Below are 10416 nucleotides of genomic sequence, written 5' to 3'. Positions count from 1 at the left end.
TCTTAGAAAAACCGTCGACGATTTTGTGTCTGAGTTGTGTGCTACGACTTATATTGAGAATGTGGATGTTAACCTGTTGCTTAGTTAGATAATCATATTAGTCACTTTAAGATATTGAAATTCTAAGATTATTTTTTGTCCAATTTTCAAGGTGGACCCTAGGAATAATAACGTGAATGCTAGAGGTAGTAGCCATGTGGGGGTGTTTAGTATGGGTGCAGTGATTCAGATCAAGTGCTGCGTAGCGTTGCTCAGCAGGTTATGGTGGAAATAGCATAGAATTCTAGGGAACAGGGTTGCCCACCAATTGACCAGGGCTGCACCATAGAGCAGTTCACTCGGATGAGTCCCCCAGCTTTTCCAAGAAGTGCCGACCTAATTATTGCAGAGAATTGGGTACAGGAGATTGAGAAGATTTTGGCAGTACTACGCTACACTGACGAACAGAAAGTTCTTTATGCTATATTCAAGTTAATGGGTGAGGCCGAGCGATAGTGATTAGTGGTGAAGGTCTTGGAGGAACAGAGGTCAGTACCCGTAGAACTGACCTAGGGTTGTTTTAAGGAGATCTTCTTCAACCGGTACTTATGTACCTCCGATAGGGATGCTAAGGTGGAGGAGTTTCTGAGCCTAACCTAGGGCCACGTGATAGTGCACTAGTACGCTATGAAGTTCATAGAACTGTCTCGCTTTACCCCATACATGATTCCAGATGAGTCTAGAAAGGCACAGAGATTTGAGAAAGGCCTAAGACAGGAGATATATGAGTAGGTGATGGTTTCACAGGTGCGGGATTTCTCAAAGCTAGTGGATAAAGCCACCATAGTAGAGATGAGTCGACATAGGGGCACATGGATACAGAGCCAAAGCAAGAGGCCCACACCTTCTAGTTTTCAGGCAAGTACCAGTCAAGGTCTGTGGAGGAGAAATAATATGGTCCAGCGGCAGGTAATGGGACACTGAGTTCCTCAAAGTAATCCAGCACCCCCTCTTTGTACTAGGTGTGATCGGAGGCATTGGGGGGGACTGCTGAATCAGGACGAATGTCTGCTATTGGTGTGGTTGGCATGGCCATATTACAAGACACTATCATGCGTCGCCGATCAATGCACCCGCTCCTAATCGTTACCGGGGAAACAACCAAGCACCCCGAGGTAACCAATAGAGGAATGCCGCTTTGGTGTGGATTTATGCACTTACGCTGAGAGATGCAGAGAATGCGAGTGACATAGTGACAAGTTCCACTTTTATTTTGTCATATAAAGTTGTTGTGTTATTTGATTCAAAGGCGATTCATTCATTCATAGCACAGGAGTTTATCAAGTTACGTGGGATAGAAGTTCATACACTGGATGTCGATCTATTAGTAGCTACACCAACAAGAACCGCAATGGTGTGTAGGAGGGTACTTAAAGATTGTCCAATCAGTATTTAGGGGAGGTCACTACATGCAAATTTGGTGGTCCTCAACATGCATGGATTTGAGGCGATTCTAGGGAGGGACAGGTTAGCAGCTAACTATACTAGTATTGACTACTACAAGAAAGAAGTAGTGTTTAGACCTCCTGGAGAGTAAGAATATATATTTGTAGGGACGTGTGTGCACTCCTCACCACAGATATTATCAGCTATTCGGGAGAGGAGGCTACTTCTGGAGGGATGCCAGGGGTACTTGGCCTGTGTGAAGGAAGCGCCGAAAGGGGAATTAAAGTTGGAAGATATTCTGGTAGTGAGGGGGGTTTTCTTGATGTGTTTCTAGAGAAATTACTGGCGTTGCCTCCTAATCGTGAAGTCGAATTTTCTATCGACCTATCTCTGGGAACAACGCTGATCTCTAAGACTCCATATAGAATGGCTTTGGCGAAGTTGAAGGAATTAAAAGAACAGTTGCAGGAATTACTGGACAAGGGATTCATCAGACCCAGTATGTCCCCGTGGGGCGCACCAGTGTTGTTTGTTAAAAAGAAAGATGGGTCTATAAGAATGTGCATTGACTACCAGAAAATCAACAAGGTAACGATTAAGAACAAGTATCCACTTCCTTGTATTGATGATCTATTTGACCAGCTCCAAGGAACACAAGTTTATTCTAAGATTGACCTTTGATCCGATTACCATCAGGTGAAGGTTAGGGCAAAGGATGTTTCAAAGACTACGTTCCGAAGTAGGAATGAACATTATGAGTTTTTGGTTATGCCATTTGGATGGACTAATGCTCCTACTGCATTCATGTACCTGATGAACAGGGTTTTCCATCAGTATATGGATCAGTTTGTGGTAGTGTTTATCGATGACATTCCGGTATATTCAAAGAGTTCCGTGGAGCACAAGGATCATTTGAGGATAATTCTGCAAGTGTTGAGAGAAAGGAGGTTGTATGCTAAATTCAAGAAGTGTGAGTTTTGGTTGGAACGAGTCACATTCCTCAGGGCATATGATATCTAAGGGTGGTATTTCTATAGACTCGAGTAAGATTGAGGCGGTAATGGATTGGTCAAGACCGAAGAATGTTCAAGAAATCAGAAATTTCTTAAGTTTGGCAGGATATTATCGCCAATTTGTAAAGGGTTTTTTTAAGGTATCAAGCCCTCTAACAAAGTTGACCAAGAAGAATGTAAGATATAAATGGATAGATGAATGTGAACAGAGCTTTTAGGAGTTAAAGCAATGAATTATCATTGCGCCGGTTGTAGAGACCTGAAAATTTTTAATTAAGAAATTTTTAAGGGGAAACTACAAGGCTTCATCGATGAGTTCCCTGAGCTCGTCGACGAAGAGACACAAAGAACAGGGTGTCAAAATTTTCAGGTTCGGCGACGAGGTTCATGGGTTCGTCAACGAACTCCCTTCTTCGGTTCATCGATGAGTCCACGTGTCTCACATTTTAGTGAGAGTTTCAGTCTTCTTACCTATTTCTCTCTCTAAAATTCGGCCCTCCCTCCTTCTCTCCTCCAATTCGGCTCCGATTCTCCCTATTTCGATGATCAGAAGTTGCTACAATGATCCTAGGGAGATTCTCTACAACTTAACCAAAGCAAAATGTTGATTTGAGTATCTTGGATAAATCCCAAAATCAGGGTAAGTAAGTAATTTTAGGACTTATGTGCTTATTTGGAATTGTGGAAACCAAAAAATGTGTTAGATGTTAATATACTGGGGTTTGAGTTAAGTGAACTGGTGTAAATGTGATTTCAGGGTTTGGAGTTTGGAATGCCGTAGGAGTGATTCAGGGCTTTTAATAGGCTTCGCAAGAATTAGGTAAGGGAATTTATTAAGTCAGGTATTTTTAGAAATTTATTTATGAATTAATGTACTTTTGGGAATACTGATGATTAATGTATTTTTGGGAATACCAATGTTGAACAGAGAAAATAGATTTTATAGCATGTTATAGTATCATATAGAGTAGAACTCACTCGTATGGCATGAGTATAAATTTAACTTAAAATCAGTATGTTAGAATTCAAAGAATATGTTGGGTTTTTTAGTAATTTTTAGAAGATCATAAATAGTACAGATGTTAAAGATATTTCCTGTAACGACCTGCTACTTATATCATCATTTTTTTCCTTAATATGTATAAACATATAGCCAATCTGTCTATAATACTACTGAAGATGCCTCAAGTCCAACGGAGCACTGAGGAAATTCTGTACACAAAACATTCCTAAGTAGCGATAAACATGAAACTGTAAACAATTATATACAATACTAGAAATCTAAAAATCTCAAACCACATATCACAAAAATACCTAGTGACATCATCAAAAACCTGTGATATGCCCCAAACCACTGACACCATAGAAACACTTACCCTTCCAGTAAACGCAGCGCAAGAAGCCCTCTACCTGCAAACCTGATCCGCTCGCCTAACTGAATCACCTAAAAAATGGTAAGTCACTAAGATGAGACAACGCTCAGTAAGAGGAAATATGTTATTACTAGTGTGTGGCGGCTGAGTTGCACATTTAATATACAAATATAATACTAATACTGCAAAACTCATAGGCTAGTATATTGTACAAATCACAGGTATCTGTATATATGTAAGAACATCTGTGAAAATATCTTGGGATCTGAATGTCATGATTTAACCCCTCATGATAGGGTTGTGCAACCTGTAGGCAAGACTTACTCTGGTTGGCCTACCAGGTAAGTTAATCTGAATCTCTATCAATCAACAATTTGGCCCACTACAGTCTCTCAGAGCACACTACTACTCTACCTTGTCTAACTGGCCACCTCAACCTAGCTTGCTAGGGAGACTACAATCTCTCCTGACGCGGTTAGATGGAATCAACATACTATCTGAGATATATGGTTGCACTTTATCTAAAATAGCAATGGTACCGTGCTCTGCTAACTGACTCTGACTAAAAATTTCCTCATGGATATGGTAGTGTGTAATACTAATATATATATATATATATATATATATATATATCTTATTGTTTTATCATGATTTCAAAATAACCATAACACTATAAATCTGATCTGAAATACTATAATATCTAATTGAAATTTCTAACTGAATAATCTGTAATATCTGAGTGTTATGGTTTTAGAAATCATGTCATTCTAAAAATTATTATAAATCATATTTTCTGCTAATATACAATATAACAGGATATCTGTAAAATTATATAATCACCATACTAAATTGTAATGAACTCATACCACACAATTGAGTATTTAAAATCCCATGCTCTAAAATCTGTATTTCTACTGTAATAATAATAATAATAATATTCTGGAAAAACTGAATAATAAGCTGATATGTATATAAACATAACCTTCTGATATACTTTCTAAAATCTCTAACATAACATATTTCCCTTACCTAATTATTAAAAAGCCCTTATTGTGTCTGGTCCTACACACGTAAGGTTCCCTGCTCAACACCCTGAAAACAATATCTTCTAGATCAAAACTTCAGTATTTCTCCATGTATTACATCTATTATAACTATGGAAAAGCCAAATATTGAAAAAAAAAAGTCTTACATTGAATTTGAGATGAAATCCAAGGTAGTCCCACCAACAATCTACTCCAGCAGACTTGAAGAGAACTTTCCCAGGAGTGTCATGGTGGCCTCGAATCGTCGAACCAGTAAGAAGCTAGCCCGAAATCTTAGAGAGAATAGGGAAGGGACGAATAGGAGAGAGAGAGAGAGAGAGAGAGAGAGAGAGAGAGAGAGAGAGGAGGGTTTGCGCATGAAAATTCTGCAGAAAAATCGAGTTTAGGCTATTTATACACTGGCCTTCATCGACGAGACACGTCACTTCATCGATGAGGTCAAGAAGGAAGTTCATCGATGAATGCTTACTCCTCGTCGACGAAATTCAGAACTAAAATATAACCTCTCGGTATCTTCCCATTGACGAGACACGTGTCCCCATCGACAAACCCCTCATGTGTGCTCACTGACGAACGCCCTGTGTTCGTCAACGAGACCCTATTTAAATTCCTTCTTTCCTCTCCTTCTCCTATTATTAAATTATGATAATTATTCGGGTCTCTACATTCTCCCCTCCTTATAAAATTTCGTCCTTGAAATTTACTATTTGTACCATACACTATTCTCTGAAGAAATTGTCTACTTATTTTATTACTTACCCTCACTTATGAAGGAGGAATACTGTGGTTACATTCAAGGTCCTGAGAGATTACAAATATACCCAAAAAGAAAATTCTCCCACAACCAAAACATTACCTATCCTATAATCTAAAGTACAACATATAATTATCGCTCTGCACTAACAAACTTTATCTTTATCTAACCATACTGACTAATACTATAACTCATTAAATAAGTGTGGGTATTTCTGTTTAATTTCTTCTTCAAGTTCCCACGAAGCTTCCTCTATAGCATGGTTTCTCCACAAAACTTTCACCAACTAAATTTCTTTGGTGCGCAATTCTTATGTCTTTCGTAAGATCTATACTAGGGCTTCCTCATAGGCTAATGAATCTTTAAACTCTATTTTTTTATAACTGATTACGTGGGACAGGTTTGGTACGTATTTCCTTAGCATATTTACATGGAATACGTCGTGTATTTTAGACAAAGCTGGTAGCAGAGCTAGCCTGTAGGCTACTGATCCCACTCTCTCTAGTATCTCAAAAGGGCCAACAAACCTTGGGCTCAGCTTTCCCTTCTTCCCAAACATCATAACCCTCTAAAAGGAGCTACCTTCAAGAATACCCGATCCCCCACCTCAAATTGTAACTCCCGACGGCAAGTGTCTGCATAGCTTTTTTGCCAACTCTAAGCTGTACTGATTCTTTCTTTAATTAGTCGGACCTTATCATACGCTTGTTGCACTATTTTCGAACCCAAAACTCGCATCTCACATACTTCATTACAAAAAAGAGGAGAACGACACCTTCTACCATATAGTGCCTCGTAAGGTGTCATGTCAATGCTGGCTTGATAGTTGTTATTGTAAGCAAACTCAACCAATGACATAAACTGGGTCCAACTACTCCAAAAATCTAGCATGTACGCTCGCAGCATATCTTCTAATGTTTGGATCGTCCTCTCAGTATGACTATCCGTCTGAGGGTGAAAAGCAGTGCTGAATGCTAACAGTATACCCATAGCCTCCTAAAAGTTTTTCCAAAATCATGAAGTAAATTAAGCATCTCGGTATGAGACTATGGATACTGGTACACCATGGACGTGAACTATTTTCTGAACGTATATTTCTATCAATCTATCCATGGAATAGCCGATTTTAATAGGGATGAAATGAGCGGTCTTTGTCAGACGATCAATGATCACCTAAATAGCATTCAATCCCTATCACACTAGTGCTAACCCAGTAATAAAATCCATAGAGACGTGATCCCATTTCCACTATGGAATAAAGAGTGGCTGCAACTGCCCCTGGGTTTTTGGTGCTCAGCCTTTATCTGCTAGCACGTCAAACATTGCTTTACAAATTCAGCAATATCTTTCTTAGATCTCAATACATTTTAGTACTACCTGTATGTATGGTGTATAGGGATCTATGAGCCTCCTCTAATATAGTTCTCCTGATTTTGGCATCCACAGGAACACATAGTCTAATACGGAACTGCAGGGCTCTGTCATCTAATATGCTGAAATCCTCCTCTTGTCCATCTCACACTTTCTCTATCAATTCTACTAATTTTGGATCAACATTTTGACCAGTTTATCTTTTCTTGTAATGTAGGCTAAATCAGCAAGTTAGCAACGAATGACTGGTGATCACTTTCTATTAGTTCCACGCCTAATATCTCTAAATCCATCAGAATAGGGTGCTGAATCTCGACTGCTGATACCACTGCTCCCACTGACTTCCTGCTTAATGCATTAGCCACCACGCTTGCTTTCCCTAGATGTTAGCCAATAGTGCAATCATAATCTTTAATAAGTTTTAACCATCTTCTTTACCTCATATTTAGCTCTTTTTTAGTGAATAAATATTTTAAATTTTTGTGGTCCGTAAAGATTTCACATTTTCCTCCATATAGATAATGCCTCCAAATCTTGAGGCATATACCACTGCAGCTAACTCTAAATCATGCACAGGATAATTTTTCTCATATTCTTTAAGCTATCTAGAAACATACGCAATAACCTTGTCGTGTTGCATCAATACGCACCCAAGTCCCTTTAGGGACGCATCACTGTATATCACGAACCCGTCCTCTCCTGATGGAATAGCCAACACTGGGGTAGTGACCAACCTCTGCTTCAATTCCTGAAAGCTCTATTCATAGTCATCAGTCCATTCAAACCTCACATTTTTCTTTGTGGGTTGCGTCAGCAGACCTAATAGTCTGGAGAAATCATCAACAAAACGTTGGTAGTAGCTTTCCAAACCTAGAAAACTTCTAACCTCTTGGACATTCCTTGACCTCACCCAATTCACTACTGCCTCTATCTTACTTGGATCAACTGATACACCCACCTCAGAGATCACATGCCCTAGAAAAGTAACCTGCCTTAACTAGAATTTAAATTTCTTAAATTTTGCGTACAACTTTCTCTTTCTCACTGTCTGTAACACTAGCCTTAAATGATGCTCGTGCTCCTTAAAACTCCTCGAGTAGACCAGTATATCATCAATAAATACAACCACAAACTGGTCCAAGTACTGATGGAACACCCGATTCATTAAATCCATAAATACTGCTAGTGCATTAGTCAACCCAAATGGAATCACCAAGAACTTGTAATGCCCATATCTCATTTGAAATGTCGTCTTTGAAATGTCTTTTGCCATAACTTTCACTTGTTGATAACCCGACCGAAGGTCAATTTTAGAATAGACTTGGGTCTCCTGAAGCTGATTAAACAAGTCGTCGATCTTGGGAAAAGGATATTTATTCTTAACTGTCAGTTTATTTATCTCCTTATAATCTATACACATTCTCATGGTCCCATCCTTCTTCTTTACAAGTAGAACTGGTGCTCCCTAGGGTGACACGCTAGACTTGATAAATCATTTATCCAGCAATTCCTACAATTGATCTTTTAGTTCTTTTAACTCAGCTAGAGCCATTCGGTAAGGTGCTTTAGATACTGGTGCTGACCCCAATAGCAGATCCACAGTAAATTCAACTTCACGATTTAGTGGCAAACCAAGTAATTCTTCTATAAAAACGTTTAAAAATTCTCTAACCACAAGAATATAGGCTTGTCTCAATTTCTCTCTTGACAATTCCTTTATGTAGGCAACAAATCCCTGGCAGCCATCTTGAATCAGTTTCTTCACCTGAATAGCTAACGCAAGCTATGGTGAAGAACGTACGCGTGAACCAAGAAATTTGTATTCTTGCTCAACCGAAGGTCTGAAAATCACTTCTTTCAAATGACAATCTTTACTAGCATGATTAACTGCCTACTAATCCATACCCAGAATTATATCAAACCCCTACATGTCTAATATCACAAGATTAGCTGACAGTACTTTTTCCTGAATGGTCACTGGAAAGTCCCTAAGTATTCTCTTACATCTCACCACTGATCTAGTTAGCGTAGCTACAGCCAACCCAACATCCAACAATCGTACCTCATACCCCATTAATTTAGCATACACCGACGAAATAAAAGAATAGGTGACACTTGTATCAAATAAAACAATAACTTTATATGGAAAAGTAAGAAGAGTACCTTTAACTACGTCTCCAATTGCCTCGGCATCACCCGACATCAACGCATAGACTCTCATTGGTGCAGTGTTCCTTTGGTGGCCTCCACGGGGCACCTGATAACCACCCTGAAACGGTCTGGGAGCTAGTGCCTGGGCTAGCAATCCCTGACATGGCCAAGACCTGTGCCTAGGTCTCCTATAATGATAACAGACTTCCTCTCCCATTCTAAATTCATCTGGTTGCGTCCGGCCACATCTAGTATAGGTAGGAATAGCCCGTCCACCCTGAGGACCACTACGTCTCATCATCCATCCCTGACTACCTCCATATCGGTCTCCTTTCCATGGGCCTTGGCTAGAAATCGCCTGAAAATCGTGAGGCGCGGGCCTCTTCCTCTGACTCTAAGCTACGACACCCCTCTGCATGTCACTCTTAATAACAGCAGCTCTATCCACCACCTCTGCGAAAATCTAAGCCTAAAAACCAATGGCTTGCTCCAAAAAATTCTACCTCGGGCCTTCTTCATATTTCCTTGCTTTCTTCTCTTCGCCTGGTGCCAAGTGTGGGGCAAATTGAGACAACTCAATAAATTGTGCTACATACTGTGACACTATCATCCCCCTAAGCTAAATGTAGGAATTCTGCTGCCTTCGCACTCCGAACAATAGAAGGGAAATATTGCTCAAAGAACAGTTCCTTGAACCGACTCCACGTCACTAGCACTGGTTCAGGCCTCTATTTCTCAATCAATCACACTGATATCCACCAGTGCTTTGCCTCTCCTATTCATTTAAACAACGTAAATGACACCTTTTGCTCGTCTGTACATGCAAGCACTGCCAAAATCTCCTTAATATCCTAAACCCAATTTTTAACTACAATTGGGTCAACTCCTCCAGCAAAATATAGAGGCTTCATCAGCGTAAACTACTCTATCATGCAGCCACATTCTCCCCTGCTCCTAGCCATCTTAGCCATCACCTGCTGGGTGATGTTGCGCAACACTGCATCTATATCTCCACCTCCCATACTGGAGGGTCCTGCTTTATCACCTCCAACATTCGTACCACTGCTTCCTGGGTCCATCCTAAAAATACAAAAAACACTATTCAAGAATCCTATCTCCCATACTGATCTAATTTATTCTGTTCAACTAAAACCTCAATTTTACTATTAACTATTTCCTCCTATTCTTAACTCAAAATCCAATCCTGCAACCTAGACACACAAGTCGTCAATGGTTTACTATGGTTTTCCTAAAATCATCACCCTAGGAAAAACATAGAAACC

The sequence above is a fragment of the Malania oleifera genome, chromosome 3 (assembly GCF_029873635.1).
Source record: "Malania oleifera isolate guangnan ecotype guangnan chromosome 3, ASM2987363v1, whole genome shotgun sequence".
NCBI classification, from domain to species: Eukaryota; Viridiplantae; Streptophyta; class Magnoliopsida; order Santalales; family Ximeniaceae; genus Malania; species Malania oleifera.
Note: the sequence above shows the minus strand (reverse complement) of the source record.